The sequence below is a fragment of the Vombatus ursinus genome, unplaced genomic scaffold, assembly GCF_900497805.2.
Source record: "Vombatus ursinus unplaced genomic scaffold, bare-nosed wombat genome assembly UNPS02014807.1, whole genome shotgun sequence".
NCBI lineage: Eukaryota > Metazoa > Chordata > Mammalia > Diprotodontia > Vombatidae > Vombatus > Vombatus ursinus.
In genome coordinates this window covers 33,781,020-33,805,003 of record NW_020954585.1, presented here as the reverse complement: position 1 = coordinate 33,805,003, position 23,984 = coordinate 33,781,020, and the positions used below count along the sequence as shown (strand labels likewise).

Below are 23,984 nucleotides of genomic sequence, written 5' to 3'. Positions count from 1 at the left end.
TTCTTTTTTAATTTTCTTTACGGTTATCCTATTATCTGTGTAAATAAAACTGTTGTGTACAATAGAATAGGTAAGGACTTTTCCCTCCGAGCACATTCTGTTGTTTTTCAATAGTGTTTCAATCATGTCCAATTCTTTGTAACTCCATTTTGGATTTTCTTGGCAAAGATACTGGAGGAGTTGGCCATTTCCTTTTCCAGCTCACTTTAAGATGAGGAAAAGGGAGGCAAACTGGGTTAAGTGACCTGCCCAGAGTCACACAGATAGTAAGTATCTGAAGCCAGATTTAAACTCAGGGAGATGAGCCCTTCTGAGTCCAGGCCTAGTACTCTTTTGACTCTCCCTAGTACAGAGTAAACACTTGAATGTTTCTTGAATTTAATTGTGTACATAAAAATATTTACCCATTGCTCATATTTAGCCTAAGAAGCACTGAAATTTCAAATATATTTTACTTACTCAAAATGTTTGAAAATAGATTTTTAAAATATTATTATTTACTAATCAGAAGTCTAACTCCAATGCCTTACTACAGCACTAAAGTAAGCCTGGGTTCTCAGCAGCTGTCTTAAGGGAACATAAACTTTAACAAGTACTATCAAGCAGGACAGGCTTCAAGTACGAGCCTGGTGACTAACTTTGTCATCTCAGGACCAACTAATCTCAGAGATTCATCACCAAGGTGGCTATACAATGACAAAATTTTAGGAAACAGAAGCTCCTGAAGAACACCTAAATCAGAAGGGGTCTTTCAAATATTCAAAGACTACTTAGGCACAACGGTAAAATCAAAGACTAATGACACTATTTTTTTTTTGCTTTGAGTTTTAAAATAATTTACTTAATATGCTATTTTAAATGTGTCCAAATGTATCTGGCTCAAACCTATTTGAATACTGAGTTTATCTAGTACAGTTTATAACCAAGTTTTATTAATAAACCAGGTACCACCTATGGTAAATCCAAATATGGCACAGCGTAAAAAAGATTAAAATATCTGTCTACATATGTCAATCTTACATCTCTAAATGCCTTTCAGACAACTCAAACTGGATGCCTAGCAGAAATTTTAAACTTAATGTGTCCAAAATAAAACTCCTAAACTTATCTTTCCCTCTAAACCTTCTCCCTCCCCTACCCTTTCCTTATTACTGTAAAGGGCAACACACCATTCTCCCAGTGACCCAGTCCCTTGAGGCTCACAACCCAGGACTCATCTTTGACTCCTCACTATCTCTGACCCTCATATTCAATCTGTTGTCAAGGCCTGTTGGTTTCACCTTTGCAACATCTCTCCAGTAACACCCCCTTTTCTGCTCTGACACTGCCACCACTTCAGTGCAGGCCCTCATTGCCTCACACTAATAGCTTTCTCAGGGATTTGCCTGCCTCGTCTCTCTCCACTCCAAATGATCCTCCATTCAACCACCGAAGTGATTTTCCTGAAGTCAAGGTTGGATTATATCAACTGCTTTCCCCCACTCTAAACTCCAGTGGCTTTCTATTGCTCCAGGATCAAAAACAAAATATTCTGTTTGGCATTAAAATTCCTTCATAACCAACCCCCCGCCCACCTTTCCAGTCTTCTTAAATTTTACTCCTGGACACGGGACTCTTTAATCCAGGGACACTGGTCTTTTGGCTGCTCCACAACAAGATACTCCAGGCTCTGGATATTTTCTCAGGCTGCCCTCTATGCTTCCAATGCTCCCCCTCCACTGCTCTGCCTACCAATTTCCCTAGTTTCTTATGACCGAATGAAAATCCCATCTTGTACTGGCGGCCCTCCCCAACCCATCCTAATGCCTTCCCTCTGTTATTTCCTATTTATCCTGCATATAGCTTGTTGGTCTATATGTGTTTGCATGTTGTTTCTCCCAACAGATAGTAACCTTCTTAAGAACAGGGACCATCTTTTGCCTCTTTTTGTATGCCTAGCTCTTAGCACTGTGCCTGTGGCAGTTAATGTTTATTGATTGATGTCTAAATAGAAAATACTTCCATGAGAATCACTATTACACTTTATTTAGAATCAGCATTTTCAAATCCTTGATTTAAATAGTGACACTGGGGGGGGGGGGGGGAAGAGGCTGCTCTGAGAAATTTCTATATTGATGTCTTTTGCCCCAAAGAAACTTCTCCAGATGTATGATATATCACAATCACTTAATTTGTACTTGGGTTTTAGCAGAAGAATAATGAATTTAAGAAAATGTGTTGTTTTGCAAAAATATAGACCATTTAGACAGATTTTTGTCGTTGTTTTCTTTCTCCGTAACATTTCCTTGGTAATAAGACATTTGGTTTGGGCAGAGGAAAAACAAAAATGTAAATACTATTGCTAAGAGCTTATAAAACCTTGATATTTTCTAAAGTGTATAAACCACATTAAACCTGATATTTTGACCATAATAAGATTGCCACTGGAAAAAATAGCAATCATATTGTGGTAACAACACTGGCTTTTGGAATCAATTCAGTTGATTCCAGTCCTGGTTCTCATATATAGTAAATGTGTGAGTGTAGACAAGTCCTTTAGCTTCTCTGAGCTTCATTTGTCTAACTGTAAAGGACCACAGTAACATCCCAATGCTTGGATCCAATTCCAAGATTGGATAAGTTTTGGCTGCCATCTTACATTCTTGGAACACAGTGATTTTCAGTCTATTAAAATCCCCAAAATCTTTTTCAGACCAATGATTATCTCATAGTTCTCCTATCTTATACCTGAATTTGATTTTTTTTTATAAAATACAGGTGCAAGACTTTACATTGATCCATATTCAGTTTTGCCTTAAGATTCAGTCTAATGTTCTAGCCTATCCAGAAGATTTTTTTTTAAATATATATCTGGACTGTCACTCAGGCCTTAGAATTTCCAGCTTAAGGTTTTTCCTCTATCGGCAATCTATGGATTCCATCAATCAGCACTTTGGCATTTGGTTCCAAAAATATGGAGCATTTTGTTATTGTATTTTCTGCTGGATAGTATTTTGACTTCTACATTTTATCACATCTTTCTTGGAGACCTATGATCCTTAAATAATCTTTTGAACCATTCTGGCATTTATTACTGATGTTCCATGATCTCTAGGGAATCTATAGCATTTATTGTCTTGTTCTCTTTTCACTGTGGCTTTTTAAAGAATGCTTCCTTTAGAAAAGGAGTTCCAAGGGCAGCTAGGTGGCGCAGTGGATAGAGCACCAGCTCTAGTCAGGAGGACCTGAGTTCAAATCTGGTCTCAGACCAAACACTTGACACTTACTAGCTGTGACCCTGGGCAAGTCACTTAACCCCAATTGCCTAAAAATTAAAAAAAAAAAAAAGAAAGAAAAAAGAAAAGGAGTTCCTAACCTGGTGTCAATGAACTTGTTTTTAAAAATTGTTGGTAACTATACTTCAACATAATTATAATTGTAATTTTATATACTTTAAGTTTGAAAACATATGTATAACTATAATCCTAGGTATTTTATGTTTAAACACATTATTCTGGAAAAGGGTCATAAGTTTCCAAATATGTCTATGACATACCTAAAAAGGTTAAGAACCCCTGCTTTATGGCATACAACTTATTTATTGTAGAAGATAGCCTTTTTTTGGAATTTGGAATTCATTTTACCTTCTATCTTGATGAATATCACTACTGATTTAATTTCTTGGGACTTGCTTTAACCAAGCCTTTGTCTCTTGGCCTTTTTCTTCTTTCCAGGTAGACTGTCCAGGGTTTCCTTTTTGGTCTTATCCCCTTCCACATTGTATTGACTACATGTTTTCTCCTCCAAGGGCCCTCAAGGCTGGTTGTTCTTAGTCTCCTCAACACTGAGGTTTGAAGGGCCTGGCTGAATCTCTTCCCTGTGCAAATTACACCAAGAAAAGAGCAAGAGTGAAATTTCTAGGTCCCTTTTCCCATTGCCTCAAAGTTTGGTCATATTGCTGTCATTGTTTTCCACCACCTATAGTGCATGCAGTGCTCACACTACATCACAGTCATCTGAAGAACAGGGAGAAGCCACCACCGTTAGTGTATGAAATTCAAGTCAGGCAAACTGACTTACTGCTTCATTCCTCTCTGGGCTCCATTCCCGACTCTCAAGACTTCTTTCTCCACTCCCAACCCTGGAAGATACTTCCACCTGAGCTGCCTCTTCTGACTGGTTAGTTCCTCCTGGAACCTCTATTTTAAGGAAGGACTTACTCTAGCTTTGTTAACTCCTTCATTTCTTCCCAGACTGCTGCTGGCTCTGGAATTCTGTCTTCAACATGTTCTCCACAGGGTACTTTCTCTCCTCACCCTTTCTCCAACTTTTCAGCTTCCTTTTATGAGTTGTCTTCCCCCATTAGAATGTAAACTCCTTGAGGGCAGGGACTGTCTTTCTTCTTCCTTTTATTTGTAGTGCCAGCATGTAATAATTGCTCAATAAAGACTTATTCTTTTGACTGTACCCCATATATAACAATCTATCGCCCACCTCAATGCCACATACGGGCTATCCCCCATATCTGGAATTCTCTTCCTTGACACCTCTATCTTGTAGAATCTCTTAGTTTAGAGTATGGTTGAGATTAAACTTTCTATAAGCATCTCCTGATCCTTCCAGTGGTTAGTAGTTTCCCCTTCCAAATTACTTTGTACTGTATACAGCTGATATATATTGATCTCTCTACATGTTGTTTCCCTGCATGTAAGTTTATTACTTGTCTCTACATCCCACTGCCACTCAATAAATTCATGATGTATCGAATTTGAAAACTTAAGTGACATAGATAGGAGAAGAGCTTATTACTGAACAAAAATATAAGATAAAACGAAAAATGTTGAATATACAATTTTAATAAGGCTTTACAAGAACACAAACAATTGAATTAACACTAGATGGAAAAAAATTAAATGAAAAAATACTTGTAGCAAGTTTCTCTGATAAAGGTATGATATCCAAATTAAGGGGGGAGGAAGAGACGGACAATGATTGACAATTGCTGAATGCCCTGCAGAAAAACAGATATACTAAATGGCACTGCTAGCTAGTGGAGTTACAAACTGCCTCAGCCATTCTGGAAAGCTATCTGGATCTACACCCCAAAAGTCATTAAACTATGCATGTCCCTTGACCCAGGGATGCTACTCTTTGGCCTAAGCCTCAAGGAGAACAAATAAAGACTAAATAGATTCATATGTAGAAAACTATTTATAACAGATTTTTGTTGTAGCAAAGAATTAGAAACTAAGGGAGTTCCCAATAATTGGGGATTGGCCAAACAAAGCACAGTATATGAACATAGTAGATTATTATTTCATCGTAAGAAATGACTTTAGCAGTGGTTTCAGCAATACCTAGGGAGACTGTATGAAATGATGGAGTGAAATCAACAGAACCAGTAGAATAACTAAGAAAATGACAACAATGTAAAGAACAACAATTCTGAAAGACTTAAAAACTCTGATCAATGTAATAACAAACTGTATACAGTACGAGAAGACTGATAATGAAGCATGCTACCAACACATCAAAGATGGGCAGTGAACTCAAGTTACAGAATAAGACATATATTTTTGGATAAATCTAATATGAGAATTTGTTTCAAGAATTTTTTTTTTTTTGGGAAGAAGGATTACTGATATCAAAAGAAGAAAAGTAGGTTATAGAAGCATTTTTTAAATGCATAGAAGACAACAGAAGGAGGGTCAGAAGGAAACACAGATGAGCAGGACAATTTTCAAAGTTACAGAACATATTTCTTATATGCATAAGAAAAGCAAGTTGTCCATTCTGGAGAGCAATCTGGAACTATGCCCAAAGGGCTATAAAAATGTACATACCTTTTGACCCAGCAATATCACTTCTAGGACTGTATCCCAAAGAAATTATAAAAATGGGAAAAGGACCTACACGTACAAAAATATTTATAGCAGCTCTTTCTGTGGTGGCAAAGAATTGGAAATTGAGGGGACACCCATCAATTGGGGAACGGCTGAACAAGTTGTGGCACATGAATGTAATGGAATACTATTGTGCTATAAGAAATGATGAGCAGGCAGACTTCAGAAAAACCTGGAAAAACTTTACATGAACAGATGTTGAGTGAAATGAGCAGAACCAGGAGAACATTGTACATAGTAACAGCAACACTGTGCAATGACTGACTTTGATAGATTTAGCTTTTCTCAGCAATGCAAGGATCTAAGACAACTCCAAAAGATTCATGATGGAAAATGCTATCCATATCTGGAGAAAGAACTATAGAGTCTGAATGAAGATGGAAGCATACTCTTTGCTCTCCTTTTCTTTTGTTATTTTATTTCTTCTTTCTTGTGGGTCCTCCCACTAGTTCTAATTCTTCTATACATCATGATTAAGTGAAAATATGCTTAACATGAATGTTTAAGTAAAGCCTGTATCAGACTGCACACCTTCTTGGGGAGGAGGGAGAAGAGGGAGGAGGAGAAAATTTAAAACTCAACATCTTATGAAAGTGAATGTTGAAAACTAAAAATAACTAAATTATTTTAAAAAAAGAAAAGCAAGTTGTACATACTAGAGATTTGCGGTGTTATGAAAAACAGTCTTTTTATGTTCTGCTTTGTATATGGAAATGTTTGTTTTATTTGGAATTTTTAAATTCTGAACAAAAACAAAGAAAAACTAAAAAAAAAAAAAGGAAAGCAAGTATGGAGGGAGTAGGTAGTAGATGACTGGGAACTGGTGTAACCCTTGACAGTAATGAGTAAGTTGCAAAGAAGAGATGGTAGGAGAGGGAGAAAATAAGTTCAATTTTGGATATGTTGAGTCTGACACGCCTATGGGACATTCAGTCCTAAATGTCTAATAGGCAGTTGGTAACTGGTGTGTGCAAACAAGATACAGTGATGGCACATACTACTTAAAGGACCACTCAAATATTCAGTGACTTCCTGTTACCTATAAGATAATATAGCCTTATTAACTGGAGCTTAAAACTTAAATTTAAAGCTCCTCCATATTATACTTTGTAATACAACCAAACTGGATTACTGCCTCCCACCTGAACATGGCATCTGCCTCCTGCTTTCTTCTATTAGTTCATCTGATTCCTTAGGTATGGAACATTCTCTTATCCTTTTGCCCACTGAATTCCTATCCATCCCTTTAAGTCCAACTCAAATGCCACCTTTTCTATAAAACTTTTTTTCATTTGTAACTGAATGAATCAACAAGCATTTTTCTAAGTGCCTACTATGTACCAAGTACTTTGGAACTATGCTAGCTGGAGATATTAAGACTAACAATGAAAGAATTCCTGTCCTCAAGAAGCTTATTTTCTATCACTAAGAACCTTTCCTTTACTGCTGCACATAATAATTTTGTGAGTTTCTAATATATTTATATACTATGTAATTATGTAATTTATGTGTTATGTATTTAAATATTATATAATTTATCTCTTACTAGACTGCAATCTCAATGAGATTAAACTGTTTCATAGCACCTAGTACAGTATCCTGCACACAAACATTTCACAAATGTTTGCTGAATGAATGCTTCCGATATAAATTCTGAGTAACATATTTCATTTCTTCTCCCAGTCTTAGATGCTATTTGGAAACAGTTTAAGACAGCTTCAAAATCATCTAAGGAGAATTCCTAATAATTAGAGCTATCTAGGAATGGATTAGATAACTTGTGATGTGGTACCTTCCCCCTTAACTGGAGATCTACAGGCAGTGACTGGATGATGACTTGTTGAGGATACTGTAGTGGAGACTCTTTTTCAGTTATGGGTTGAACTAAATGGCCAGCGTAGTCCCTTCTAACTCTAAAATTCTATAATGCTGAGCCTTTGAAAGTAGTGGATCCATTCAAAAAAGTTGTAGTCTATCAAAAGCTTGGTTAATAAAACAAATGTTTGTGATTCTTGCCTGAAGCCCTACAACAAAATTATTATAACTTAGTCTATAATACCTCTGGGCTTTCTTAAACCTAGTATAGTGTTCTAGTATCGCTTTTACACTATAATTGGGGTAGAGCAACTTTGTTCCATTTACAAGTACCCCCCCCTTTTTTTTCGGTCTTTTGGTCAAGGCCTATTGATACAGGGTACTCCTGGAGAGAAACTTCCCTCTACCTATACAGACTGGTGAGGAAACTAGCAACTGTTCTGCAAAACTCAGAAAGTTTCATAGGACACTGATTGGTTAAATTATTTGCCCAGGATTACATGTATCTGTGCCAATATTTGAATCCATGTCTTTCTGATTCTGAAGCTGGCTATACCACATTGCTCCTACTTGTATGACAAATACTGTCTTGTATTATAAATATTGGAATATACGTGTCTTATTTTCCCTTTTGGGCTTTAAATGACATGTGAGAAGGAACTGTGTCTTACATAACTTTGTAATCCACAAAGTAATGAATAATAACGATTTGCACATAGTAAGCACACAGTAAATAGATATGAAATGAATGCAGAATGAGGTCTGATACTTGTGGTTGAAAGGATAATACTCTGTACTTCCGTAAATATATTTACCTATATACAAAGTCATGCGTTTGTGTTATCCTTACAGAAATTTTTTGGTATACTTTCAGTGGTATTACAACTTTTTGCTGTTTATTAAGACTTCAGAGACACAAACCAGTAAGTTAGTAATTGCTTTCTTGAATCTGCCTTTAATAATTACATTTAGTAAAACTATATTGAAAATTAGAAAGGCAGAGACTAATGGAAAACTAGATTTTTCACTGAATTAGAAAGCAAGACAATCCATATATTGACAACATTTCAAGTTGAAACAGATCAAGAAAACTGTTTTGGACTGTTTGTGCAAAGAGGCAAACATAGGCCTGATGGGCAGTGGCACCTGCATTTTATGGGAGGAGAGAAACTATGAGAGATTTCATGTAAAAAGGTGTCTTGAGAAAGGACAGTACAAATTTGATTTAGATTCATGTCATTTGAATCTTCTTAAGTTTGAATTTTCTGCTTAGCACTAACAAAAAGCTGAAAAAATTTTTAAATGTATTAATGATATGGAAATACTGTTACATTTTTAAAAAAGGAAACTCATTAAGAGCCATATCTTTGTAATAAAAAAAAATCTGTACAGAAAAATGTAGGAAAAGTGTTTATTTGACTTGCCTCTATAGTGTTTGCAATCTTTTCAGAAACCTTTAGAAGAAGATTCAAATTACAGATGGAAAAGCTATGTTTTCAATTAATAATTTAAAATATATTATTTAAAATAAAAATATTATTTATATCTTTTATTTTACAAAACCCACATTTCTACTCTGGGAACATTCACTTTGAGAAAATCACTTTGGGGGGCAGCTAGGTGGCACAGTGGATAGAGCACCAGCCCTGAAGTCAGGAGGACCTGAGTTCAAATTTGGCATCAGACCAAACAGTTGGCGCTTACTAGTTGTGTGACCCTGGGCAAGTCACTTAACCCCAATTGCCTAAAAAAAAAGAAAGAAAAGAAAAAAGAAAATCACTTTGGCAACCAGGTGGAGGATGGATCACAGAGGAGAAAGATTTGAAACAGGAAAACAATTAGAAGCCTAATCTCCAGGCAAGAGGTGATGAAGGCATGAAGTAGGATGGTGACTGTGTGAGTAGATAAATGAACAAACAGAGATAGATAGAAAGACAGATACATGACAGACAGATACATACATACAATATTTATTAAGTGATTGTTATGTACCAGGCACTAGGCTAAGCACTGATGATATACACATAAGCAAGCCAGACACTCACTGCACAGAAGAAATTTGGTTTTGTTGTTGTTGGGGTTTTTTTTTTGTTGTTTTCTTTTTGATGAAGCAATTGGAGTTAAGTGACTTGCCCAGGGTCACATGGCTAGTAAGCATCAAGTGTCTGAGGCTGGATTTGAACTCAGGTCTTCCTCACTCCAGGGCTGGTGCTCTATCTACTGCACCACCTAGCCACCCCAAAAATGTTTTGTTTATATTTCATTTTTAGGAAGAATTTTGGAAGTTTGCATCAAGTGAAAATTTCAATGACCTCAGGGTTTTCAAATTGTCCATCTTCATTTTTTTTTGTTTGTTTTGTTTTTGGCTAGGCAATGGGCTTAAGTGGCTTGCCCATGGTCACACAGCTAGTAAGTGTCAAGTGTCTGAGACCATATTTGAACTCAGGTCTTCCTGACTCCAGGGCTGGTGCTCTATCCACTGCACCACCTAGCTGCCCCAGAAGCTTATATTCTAATGGAGGAAGACGACATATAAACGGACGTTGGAAGGAGACAGCTGGGGGTAGAAACTGACTCTTGGAAGATTGTGAGGATATGGCCAGGCCATGGCACTGAGCCCTGAGTCCTAGCAAGACAAGGTAAAAGCTTACCTCTAAAACATGGGTAGAATCCAAGTTTCTGGCAGAAGGAGGAATAGAGAGTAAACATATATGAAAGATATTGTGAACTTAAAAATGACAAGATTTGGCAATGGATTAGTTATGTGGGGGAAGAGTTAAGGTCCCTTCTTTAATAGCTTAATATGGCACTAAGACTGACATAAACACCTGCCCTGTGTATGGTAATTTTTTATATATTTTGGCTACAAATCCCAGAGAAATTTAATACAAAGTTTTTTTCTCCCACTCGAATGTTTCCCTTCTTATTCTAGATGTATTTAATTTTGTTTGTGCAAAAGCTTTTCAGTTTCATGTAATCACCTATATTCCTTTGGCATCCTCCAGGACTAGCCAGGATTACCTCTATATTAAAATTAGGCATCAGACTGGAATTTTGTGAAAGGCTACAGCTACATATCTAATAAATATTCAATATGCCCCAGTTAGATTTAAACCAGAGGTATAAAGATGGTTTGACACTGGAAAACCAATTAGCTTAATTACAAAACTATACTAAGACTTTTGGAGCACTTTGAACACATAAGAAAAACTACAGGAACAATGTATCATTAGATTCAGAAAAATACTTTGATAAAACATCAACTATTTTTGCTAAAAAACAAAACAAAAAAAAAAAACCCCAAACTATAGAAATACAGATTTGGAAGCATCTTTCTTTAATACATTCAACAGAAGATCTCTATAACCAACAGCTAGTATTTATAATGGAGAAACACTAGAAGTTTTTCCAGTAAGTTCAAAGGTTAATCAAGGATGCCCAATTTTTTCATTATTGTTCGACATGGTACCGGAAATATAATCTATAGCTATAGAACAAAAGTAAGAAATTAAGCAAACAAATAGCTACAAAGAGGAGATAAAATTGCCCTACTGTTAGATAATATATTGGTTTACATGGAAACTCCACAAGAATCAATGAAAAAAAAGTAAACAAGACATTAGCTTCACCAAAGTAGTAGTATACTAAATAAGTCTTCAAAGGATTAAAATTTCTATATATTACTAACAACACAAAAAGAGAGGCAGTATGGCATAAGTGGCTAGAGAACTAGTCTTACATCCAGCAAGACCTAGCTAGGTTCCTGAATCTGACACATGCTAGTGATGTGACCCTGGGTAAATTCCCTAACCTCTAGTACTCTCAGGCAAGGCTCTAAGACTCAAATTTGGAGAGAATATGCTGACCTGCCCTGGGATGGGGAGTTTCCTCATCTGGGAGTTTCTATATGAGTAGAATGACAGATCTAGTCCCATAACCCCACTAACAAAAAAGAAAAAGAAAAGAAAAGAGAATTCCATTGAAAGTAACTATAAAATTCATAAGTATCTGGCAGCTGGCCTACCAAGACACAGGCAAAGGAGACTGCAAGGAAACCAGGGAAGATATATAAACTGATACTGATTGAAGTCAAAACAATATTTGACCACAACATCATAAAGAATAGCTTTCCAGACATGAGGGACAGCTAGTGTAAAGGCACAAGTAGTACATATGAAAAACAATGCTAATTTGACTTAACTCTAGAGTACATTGAGTAGCGTAATATGCAATAAAGCTGAAAAGATATTTTGGGATCAAGTTGTTAAGGGCTTTAAATGCCCAAGAAATTTATATTTGATTCTAGAGTCAATACAGACCTACTAGAGTTTATTGCATGAGGATGACCTAGTCATACCTGTGCTTCAGAAAAATCACTTTAGTAACGATGTAGAGGACATACTATTGTACAGTTGTTTCGGTCATGTTCAACTCTTTATGAACTCATTCGAAGGGTTTTCTTTGCAAAGAAACTGGAGTGGTTTGCCATTTCCTTCTCCAGCTCATTTTACAGATGAGGAAACTGAAGCAAACAGGACTGACTTGCCCAAGGTCACATAGCTAGTAGGTGTCTGAGGCCAAATTCGAACTCAGAGGATGTATTAGAAAGGGGGAAAATTTAAGGCAGGAAGAACAATTAAGAGGCCAACATCCAGGCGAAACATGCTAAGGCCCTGAACTAGGGTATGTGAGAGGAGAAGAAAAGGCAAATATTGGAAATGTTATGGAGGTAGAAATAACAAAATTGGGCAACTAATTGTATAGAAGGTTAAGACTGAGGAATTATTGAATGACACTAAGATTAGGTAACTAGAAGGATGACGGTTTCCCCAAAAGAAATAGGGAAAGTCAGAAGAAGGATGGGTTTGGGTGGAAAGAAAAGTGTTAGATTTGTGCAATTTGAAGTATCCACAAGGTATACAGTTTGAAATGCCTACTAGACTGGCAAATGGTGATGCCACAAAAGCATTGATGCTGACATATCATGCATGGGGGAAATATTAGTAGGTTGAAATTGGAGTACTGAACAGCATCTGAAAATTCTGAACTATTCCAAGTGGATGCACTAGATTTCTGGGAAAGGTTGGGAGATTGTACTGTGAAGATAGCATAATGATTTTCCTATCCCACTTCCCCTCTGTTCTGCTTCTCTCCTTTGAAAAGAAAGTTTCTCACCAGTTACAGCATGGACCTATTAACCACTTGAATAACATTAAGTTATGCTGCATAAAACCAACTGTTTAAAAAAGATCTCTAATCTTCATACAGGTGCTGTAATAGTCTTTTCCCAACATATCAATGAAAGAACATGGTAACTTTTTCTGTAACTTTCAGAGCCAGACCTCAAAAAATCTGTTTGAAGTTATTATAGCAATGTCCTTTCCTCCCCTATAATATATTCCTTTATTACAGAAAACACCTCAAAGCCTTATGATGTTTGATTTTACTAGTTATCCCTAAATCCACAAGTTATGAAATACAAAGGTAGAATAATTTTCATGTAACTATCAGGCATTTACTAACTTTCTATATTTGTATGTACCAAAGTTTCAGGAATCGCTATCATCAAAGATACTAATGTTAGGTATGCAGTAAGTATGAGCCTCAGTCTATGAATTGACTGGGAAGACTTGTACTGATTCCAGGACCCTTAATTTAATCATGAGCATCATGAAATATTACTTTAGCAATAGGGTGATAATTATGATTAAAATAGGGTATAATTAGTTACTTCAAATTTCCTTCTGCAGCCCAATACCACTGAGTGCTCTTTTCTGTCAGGAATGTAATACTGGGAAGTCTCCAAAGGTGAAACAAGCAAGCTATCTCCTATGAACTGACTTAAACAGGCTCAGCTCCCTAGGATGCATGTATGTTAAGGCTATTAAACACAGAGACTCAACATTAGCTCCACCCAATGCCTCTTGCTCGATGGCACAATTAAGAGCTAAGTTTCCTGTGCATCTACCCTTCATTACTCACTAATTTAGAAAATACTCTCATTTACTAGTCCTGATTATATTACTAACTTCCCCTATAGATGACAGTGCATCCATTCCCAGAAACATTAATTCATTAAGAAAGTAGGATAGAGGAAAAAAAAAACAGAACAATAGACTTTGGAAGCCGTGGACAAAGCATTGATTCTGGAGTCAGATGACCTGGGTTCAGATAAAGTGGGCTTTGTAAAGATAAGAGATCTTTTTTTTGAACAGTTGTTTTTATGCAGCATAACTTCACATTGGTGCTAGCAGGCTCTCTGTCTAAAACTCTAAAACTTAAATCAAGTTTGAACTCTGAGGAGCTCTGGGCCTTTGACTGGAATGTGAAAACTGTTGCTTGTGATTCCATGTCCAGAAGCTACACTACTGTGTGCTGCACTCTAAACAATGGCAATGGGAGCCACTGTTCCCTATTGGCATCAGATCTTTTCCTCCCTTTGTGAGTAGTAATAAAGTTTTGAGGTTTTTTTTTAACTGTTATACCAGTATGGCTCTGCAGCTCTTTATCTGAACTCTCCTGAACTACAGCTAACAGAAAATTTTTGTAAACATACTGACTGATCCTATTCAAATGCAAAATGTTGTCCTTTTGAATATGTACTTATAATTGTTTGCTTGTGTTCAGAATGTACTGAAACTTTCCTTTGTAAAAAACAAATAGTGTTACAATTACTAAAAGACTTAAATGAACTTAGTCCCAGATTTGTTATTCCCTTGTATATTAGTAGTAAAAAGAGATACCTTTTTTAAATGATAAGATTGTTAAGGGAAATTTGCAAGGTTTTGCAAATTCATCAGCATTTTTACTGCTCACCTCCCCATGAGTCTGCAGGGGTAGCCTGATGATGAAATCTAATTCTAAAGAATAAGCCAGCTAGCAGGGCATGGTGATGCATGATCCCAGCTACAAAGAAGGCAGGAACTAACAAATCTCTTGAGCTCAGGAGTTCTGAGCTGCAATGGCTAAACTAAGTTTGGAATCAATACAATGAGTCCCTGAGAGAGGGGCTGGAGAGGAGTGTATCAGCCCAGGCTGGAAAAGGAGCTGTTCAAAGCTATAAGTAGTGGGATCAGGACTATGAACAGCCCCAAAATTATAGAATGGATGAGATCTAGTCTTTATAAAAAGCATTAAAAAACAAATAAACTAGCTAAGACTTATGCTGAAACTGGATTCAAGTGGCCTAATGTTTTTCTTATCACTCTCATGCACAGTAAGAACAAGAAAGGGACATTAGAAGCCACCTAGTCTAACACCCTTTCTATCTCCTACAAATAAGGAAGCATGGCCCAACACCACATAACTTTCATGGAGTACCCTAAGTAAACTACATATAATCAAAATTGATTATTTCCAGAAATCTGTGCAGCTCCATAATTTCTTTCTTTTATGTTTTTCTGTTGGATTTGTCAAGCTCTGCAAGAGGAATATTAAAGTCATCTAAAATTACTATTCTACTATTAACCTTTTTCTATTTTGATGAGCTTTTCCTTTAAATACTTGGATGCTATCCTTTTGCATATTTGATCATATTATTTCATTACCTGTGGTACCAATTTGTCTCTTGACAGTGTTTTACTGCAGCCTTATCTGAAAAAATGACAGCACTTCCTATTTTTGTAATCACCTGAAACATAATAAATTTTATTCCAATCCCTTGTTTTAAGAGTGCTTTTATGTTTAAAAGTGTTTTTTGTTTGCAGGAAACTGTGGGGTTGTTTCTAATCAATTTGACCACTTTCTTCTGTTATATATTCTAACCACATTCAAAGCTATAATGATTAATTTTGTGTGTGTCTCCTCTATACTCAAGTTCTATTATGCTAATTCTTTTTCTTATAAACTGAGAGTAGGTCCCTGTGGTTAGTTTTGCTTTCACCAATCTGACGTCCTCCCACAAACCTACCACCACCTATCCCTAATACAACCCAAAACCAGATTTCATGGTTTTACTTTTAGTAGACTTAATTTCTCTATATTTTTATCATTCTCTTTCCCCGACTAGAATGCTATTATGATCAGCACCAACCCCTAGTCCCAACACATATCTCTCAATTTGAATGGCATTTATATATGGCATGCCTTTTCAATAAATATTAATTTAGTTTATGCCTTTTCATTTTTAAAATGTTCTATGATCTCATCTCTTTTGGGGGATTTTGCAAATAAATGTTTCTCAATACGAACTTCATACTAGATAAAACACCTAGGACACAACAACCTTCTCCTATCCTTTACTGCGTCCATTTAAAAGAGTTTGATTCTGGATTCCCACTCCATCTTTCATTCTCCACCTCTAAGTTTGAAAGATCTCTACCTATATAGTCTTATTCCCAGGAATATTAATTCACTGAGGGGACAAGTCACTGTCAAAAAGAAACATCAGATTTTGGAAACAGTGGACAAAACACTGATTCTGGAGTCAGATGACCAGGAATCAAATTCCATCTCTGTTTCTTGTGTGATGTTGGGTAAGTCAATTCAGTTCCCCTGGCCTCAGTTTCTTCATGTATAAAATATATGAGTTGCAAAAGATGGCCTCTCATATCCCTCACATTTCTACAACTATGATTTTATGATGGCTCAAGCTCAGTCCTGACTGCCACTTACCACCCAAACAACCCACCATAACATTGCTCTGGACCTCAACTCCTCATCTGACAAATGAAATGTTTCTGTCAAACAATCTCTAAGGTCAATTTCTTTTTCATGATCAAGTACATCAAAGAATATTGGAGGTACCTATCATGTTTTTTCTCTGATGTACTCCATTATAGGATATTTTCTGTTATTGCCTCATGGGCTTTACATATGAATGTTCTCTATCTTAATGACTCTCAGACACAGTAAGACTTGTAAAGAGGAATCACTGTCTTCTCCCTTGCTTATTCCATCTATGAGGTTGTTTCTGGATCTATACTGCTCCCCACTATTGTACCTTTTCCATTGAGAGGCAATGTTGTACAGTGGAAAAAGCAATTATGTTCAGAGAACCCAGGTTCAAACACTGTCAAGTTACTTTTGGCAAATCAGCATCTCTGAGTCTCATCTGAAAAATGAGGGAGTTAGATTAGGAGGCCTCTATCATCAGCTTTTAATCTGTACTCCTATGCTTTTATGCATGAATGACCCTCTTGGTGTTACTCTATTCTGAGAAACATTATTTTAATTCTTCCTTCTTCCTTTCTCTGGATTACTTTTGTTTTACTGAGTTAAACTCATAAATCATCTTTTTGTTTTCTCAATGGCACTAAGACAAGTAAAGAGTTTTAATCATATAAACCTTTGTTTTGTGGTCCAGACTTTCTTGAAATAGCCTGCCTCTGCATCAGATTCACCCAGACATCCCCTTCTCTTTTTCTGAACTCTTTTATTCCTTGAGTCTTCTACTATCTACAAAGTGTGCAGCCCCCATCTAACTTAGTATGTGGTACAAGCCTAGATTGAAGTCCAATTTTGGAGGGCTGTTATGCTTCCTGAGTGGAGAAAATTAGGTTTCCGTACTTTTTAGGGATAACCAAAGAGATGAAGCTAGAAGCACCAAGGCCACAAGACATTGTCAAATTCCCTCTTGCCATCATTGAGAGATGTGTAGAACTCTCTGATTGTACTTTCTTCTTTGTCCTTGATTTCCCTTCTATGTTTCCACCCCAGAATACACCCATGATAAAGTAAACTTAGTCCATTAAAAAGATCTATTGCTTATAGCTCTAGTGGCCATCTGACCCCTTTGTGCCATGTCTAAGTCCCTATAACAGAATGGAATAGCTTGGTACCAAAAGTGTGCTATTACACATGGTATTACAAGTGGTGTTCTGCTTTCTACTTCCTTTATATCTATTTCTGTCTTTATCTGTCTCTCTGAATCTCCCTCTCCATTCTCCTCTTTCGGATCTCTTTTTCTTCCTTTATTTTCTCCTCCTAGAAGATGTGGGAAAATTGGAACATTAATGCATTGTTGGTGGAGTTGTGAAATGATCCAGCCATTTTGGAAAACAATTTGGAATTATGCCCAAAGGGCTATAAAACTGTGTATACCCTTTGACCCAGCAATACCACTACTAGGTCTATATCCCAAAGAGATCATAAAAATAAGAAAAGGACCTGCATGTACAAAAATATTTATAGCAGTTCTTTCTGTGGTGACAAAGAACTGGAAACTGAAGGGATGCCCATCAATTGGGGAATGGCTGAACAAGTTGTGATATATGAATGTAATGGAATACTACTGTGCTATAAGAAATAATGATCAAACAGACCTCCGAAAAACTTGGAGAGATTTACATGAACTGATTCAGAGTGAAATGAGCAGAACCAGGAGAATAAAATATTGTACACAGTAACAGTCACATTATGGGATGATTGCCTTTGATAGACTTGGATCTTCATAGCAACACAAAAACCTAAGACAACTCCAAAAGATTCATGAAGGAAATTGCTATCCACACCCAGAGAAAGAAATATGGAGTCTAAATGCAGATGAAAGCATACTATTTGCTCGACTTCTCCTTTGTTGTTCTGTTTTATTGCTTCATTCTCACGGTTCCTCCCATTAGTTAAAATTGTTCTTTACATCATGACTAATGGGGAAATATGCTTAACATGAATGTATATGTAGAACTTATATCAGATTGTATGCTATCAGGGGGGAAGTGAGAGGGGAAGAAAATTAAAAACTCAAAATCTTATGGAAGTGAATGTTGAAACTAAAAATAAATGAATTAAATTTAAAAATTTTTTTTTAAAAATAATCTTTTTTCCTCTTCTTCTCTCTCTCTCTCTCTCTCTCTCTCTCTCTCTCTCTCTCTCCTGCTGTGCTTTTTCTCTCTCCTTTCAGAGTAGTATTTCAATCTTGAGAAATAAAAAATGTTGAATTAGGGTTTGTTTATGGTCTCTTAAATGATGAAGAACTCCTGGCCCTTAGACAGCTGAATAAGAGCAAAGATCACATTCTGTGAGAGCAGTGTTGAAATCTTTGTTTTCTGTCTTCAGATTTCTTAGATTTCTTTGAAAAAGTCAATCCCATTTTCCAGTTAAGATTGTGACATGAAAGATCCTAGAGGGGCCAGGTCTATCTCAAACACTCCAGCTATTTTTTATAAATACAACAGAAGAATAATAAAGAAAACCAAAAAGAAATGGCAATAAGCTCCTCCATCTAGCCCAGGGCTATATAATAAGACTACAAGAAGCCTGCAGGCATTCTGAGCAGAGACAAAGCAGGAAAGAAGGATGCCAGCACAGCAAATTGGGAGCCTAAGGCCAGCAGGATCTCACAGCTGGCTTGTCAAATCAAGAAGAGACAGATCCATTACCCAGAGACTGCTGCAAAGGGAGACAGGGTAAAGCAATTCACTCTTACATGTGGTCTTCTAAGAGGCCTGAAGCTAGTGCCTCAAGGACCTACACCACAGGTACAGCAGAAGGCAGGATTGCTACAGCACACTGGTGGCCCACTTTACAACAATAGCATAAGACTGAACAAGCACAGCAGCCAGGCAGCCCAAGTACCAAGAACCCTGAAGACAGAACTTGAAGCTCCAGTGCCCAGGCAGTTCTGTACCAGAGCCTGAGCAAGAGACAATGATAGTCCAGCCTGCAGTGGAGCCACAGCACAAAACATGGCCAGTATAGCACCCAAAAAGCTCAGCAAGCAGGGGACCCTATAAGAGGTCTGAAACCAGTGTTCCTCTCAGTCAATGCAAAAGTCAAGACCAGCACAGCAACTAAGCAGTCAAAAAAGGGAGAGTGACGTGTGTAATTCACAATATCCAACTGATGCCTTTCAGGGCCAACTCCCAGTTCAAGACTGTAAAAGGAGGACACAAAGAAAAGTTGAAACTAAAAGCTTTGTGGGCTACTAGGAGGAAGACAGAGAAGCCAAGTATTCTGGCAGAGAATGAGCCACAGTCCTAACCACCCAATCCAGAAAAACAGTGGAAAAGGCAACTAGACTAAAGAGGGTACAGGACCAAGACTACAGGAGGAAATGGAGTCTAATCTAAGCAAAGAGACCAAAACCAGACACTGAGGCTAGAGATAAAAGTAAACAAGAGAAAATGCCAAACATTGTGAAGAAGTACTATGAGTTATAGAGAAACCTACTAGGTAAAAGCAGAGGAGAGTAACTCCATTTGTACAAGTAGAGCCTCAATGAAAAGAATGGCTTGGCCATAAAAGCTGAAGAATGCCTGGAAAAAAATGAGGCAAGAAATAAAAAGTAAAATTATAATTTAAATTAGAGATCTTAGGGGGGAAAAACTGAGAAGAGAATAAAGATGTAGAACAGAAGGTAAGAAACCTTATACAAATAATAGACTTCTTGAAAAATAGAATGGAATAAACAACTCAATGATTCCATAGGACATGATATATTAGAACAAAGTCAAAAGATTGGAAAAATAGTGGAAAACAGAAGATGCCTATCAAAAATGATGGAATTGGAAAACAGTTTAAGGAGAGATAATTTAAGAATCATCAGACTCCCTAAAAATAAAACTCTGATACTGTACTTCAAGAAATCTACCCAGAACTATTAGAAACAGGGTAAAGAGAAATTAGAAAAAAAATTCACCAATCACTGCTGAAAGAAACATGGAGTTGAAAAATAATAGTCAAAAATCAAAAGTAACAAAACCAAAAGAAAAATATTATAAGCACCAAGAAAGGAATAGTTTATGTAACAAGGAACTATAATCAGGATCACACAAGACTATGTTGCAATTACTATAAAGGAAAGAAAATCTTTGAATATGATATTCAAAAAAAAAAGAAAGAAATAAAAAGAAAAAGGCTTACAACCAAAAATAACTTACTCTGTCAAACGGAATTTCCCTCTAGAAAGGGGGGAAAGAGATTTAACATAATAGGGAACTTTCAAACTTTTGTGATGAAAAAACAAAGTTAGATAAAATCTATATAACAAATCAACAGAAAATCAGAAAGGTAAATACAATATTGATGATATGCTTCCATTCTCATAAAGGGGGAAAGCGAAAAGTGTCCCTGTAGAAATATATTGGTTTCTAGCACCATAGAGGGAGAAAAGGAAAACAAACACAGGACCTTAGAGTAGTTTTGTCTGTATTGTAGGTACTGAGAGAAGAAAGAAAAGAGAGGGGGAAAATGTACTACAAATGAAATGAAGAATAAGTGAGAAGAAATTACAAGTTTTGTATAATTGGGATATGCTAAAAGAATACACAAACATAGAAGAAGATGTGGGGAGAAGGCATCTCATGAACTTTCACACTTAAACTGAACAAAGGAGGATTAAACACACAAACACAAATAATTTGGTGTAGAATTCCATTAATCTCAACAAGGAATCAAGTAGAGAATGGGAAAGGAGACTAGAAGATGGAGGACAAAATTGGGGAGATAATAGTTATAAGCAAAAGAAACTTTATCTTCAGAGAGAGTAGATCATAAAGGGGAGCTTAAAAGCAGAGAAAGAGCAAAAAAAACAATGAACAGGACCTGGACTAAAGGAAAAGAGGTGCTCTTAGGAGTGGAATCAGACCACATCAATTTATTTCACCACCTACTTCTGCATAAATGAAGGTGGGCAAAGAAAGGGGAGAAATATAAATGGCTATGATGACAGAAATTGTGCAATTAGTTGTCATAACTATAAGTGAACGGGATGAACTCAATTGTAAAATGATAAAAGGTATCACAGTAGAAACCATAATCTAACAATATATTATTTACAAGAAACATTTATAATACAAAAATTAACAGGTAAAATAAGAATATCTAGGAAAATTTATCATGCTTCAGGATTATTCAAGTAAATAGGGTTGGAAATCATGAGAGGCAGTATGGTGTGATGGATAATCCACTGGACTTGGGAGTCATGAAAAAATGAGTTCAAATTCTACCTTGGATAGGGTCACATAGGCTCACTTATATAACCCTGGTCAAGTCACTTGACTTCTCTGTGCCTCAGTTTTCTCATTTGTAAATGGAAGGGGCTGAAATTGATAGCTTCTTAGGTCCTTTCAAGCCCTAAGTATATAATCTTATGACTTCAGACTAGGTAATAGTAAAAACTGGCATGATTAGCAGACAAACAGAGAAACTACATAATGCCTTAGAAGACCAGGAATTACTGCATTAAATAATAGAGGGCATGGACTTGTGACTTAACTGATCCAGAGAACTCATGGTTGAGGAGACTCCTTTGAACAATGCAGGTCACCTTTGACATTTATTATCTTAGAAAGTTGCCTAGAGCACTGAGATTGGTTGGGGTGACACTGTTACACAGTCAGTATGTGGCAGGATCTCAACTCAGGTCTTCCTGGTTTCATAATGAGTTCTCTATCTCTATTACTGCTTGCTTCCAATTGTAATGATCTGTACTTAATATATATGTACCAAGCATCACGGCATCTAAGTACCTCAAGGAGAAGTTAATTGAATTACTGAGAGAAATAGGTAGTAAACTATAGTAGAATCACAGAATTGGAGAATTAGAGATCTCATTATCTGGTCCAATCAATATATGAAAGAAATCCCCATTGTAACATATCCAACAAGTTTTGCCTCTATATTAAGACCCCCAAAGACTAGGAACTCACAATCACTCAAAGCAACTCATGCCACTTTTGGACAACTCTTATTGTTAAGAAGTTTTTCTTGACATCGAGTCTAAATTAAGTTTCTTTGCACTTCCACCCAAAGTTTCTGGTTTGGCCCTCTGTGGCCAAAAAGAACATAAACTCCACTTAACACTAATTCAAATACTTGAAGACAACTATCATGTCCTAGGCTAAACATTCCCAGTTCCTTCAACCAATCCTCACAATTCTGAACTCAAGGCACTTCAACCATCTCCAAGCGTATCTATATTGTGATCTTTCTTAAATAGTCTTTCATAAGCAGTGGTGCCCTTTTCTTTCTAGGATTCCCATCACTCCCACCCCAGAAAACATCTCTGTCAAGAGAATTAGATACAGAATAGAATTTTTCCTTGTTCATTCCTCAGCCTTTTGAAGGATGAAATTATCACCAAGGCAAGTCAAAAAGTTATTAGCTGCCCTACTTTTGGCAGAATGAAAGCTCCAACAGAAGTCTGGATAAATGAAATCCCCCATCACTACTATGCATGTCTTATGAACAATTTTCCAAACAACTTACTTATTTCCTCTTTCTGTCCAGTTAGCAGCAAACTTCAATTTGGTTAAAAAAAAAAAAGCCTGTTTCTCCCTCCTTTAACATTCGCACAAATGGTCTCTGCCATGCTTTACCAGTCTGGTTCCTTGTCTTTCTCCTGGGAGTACACCTTCTTAATATTCAGTGCCATCCCATTCTCTACCTTACTTCCCCTTTCATCTTTTACTATTTATTTTGAATAAAGTATACCCATTCATAGACATGGTCCAATTATAGGTTTCATACCACCAAGTCTCAGTGATGCCTAAGAAGTCAAATTTGCTTCCTTGTATAAGGACTATGGGGCAGGCTAGATGGCACAATGGACAGAGTACCAGGCCTGGAGTCAGGAAGACACATTTAACTGAGTTCAAATCCAGCCTCAGACACTTACTAGTTGTGTAACCGTGTTAACCATTTGCCTCAGTTTCCTCATATGTAAAATGAGGTAAAGAGGGAAACAGCAAATCACTATAATATCTTTGCAAAGAAACCCCAAATGGGGTCATGAAGAGTCAGAAACAACTGAAAAATGACTGAACAACAATAACAAAATAAAAACTACGAATTAATTTCTTAAATTGTATTTTATGTATATATTTGAGGTCCAAGGGTTTTACTATTTAATCTTTTCTTGTGTGTTGTCTTCTGGAAATGTTTGGATTTCTCAGCTGCAATTCTTCCTTCTTGGGGCTACTTTCTATATTACCTAATTATGGGAAAATATGTAAGTAGTCACTTCCCTCCCATACTCTTTTTAGCTTAAAGTACTTCTGATTAAATTTGCAAGATCCCTAGCAAATACATTCTTTACTAGCTCTTACTGGGTACACTCCATTGCTGGGCAGAAATGTGTTATCCTTATACTTTAAGCCAAAAATCCAAATGTTATTTTAAATAATTTTTAGACAGCTGTTCACTTCCCAAATTAATTTTTCCCATCTATATCTTTTCCCTCACTCAGTTGTAGCAGAAATACAAACAACACACACAATGCTAATCATAATTTCCCTTACTCTTCAAAAATAGCTAGGATTTTCAGATCATCTGTACCTTTGAACTACTTGCGGGTTTTTGCGCCTCAAACTTAAGCCACTAACTAAAACTCTTACAGCCAATTATGAC

The 23,984-nt window shown here is 36.6% G+C and overlaps 1 protein-coding gene across 3 annotated transcripts in view; it reads right to left on the bottom strand.

Annotated features, from left to right (window-relative positions):
- SNX24 (sorting nexin 24) overlaps positions 1-23,984 on the bottom strand; it is a 237,203-nt gene that overhangs the window by 114,229 nt on the left and 98,990 nt on the right. The window contains exon 2 of one of the 3 annotated variants that reach the window (XM_027874284.1): positions 3,624-3,856. The exons of the other annotated variants lie outside the window; for them this stretch is intronic. The gene's annotated coding sequence lies outside the window, so the exon portion shown is untranslated. The remainder of the gene's footprint in view (positions 1-3,623; positions 3,857-23,984) is intronic. 3 annotated transcript variants of the gene reach the window in all.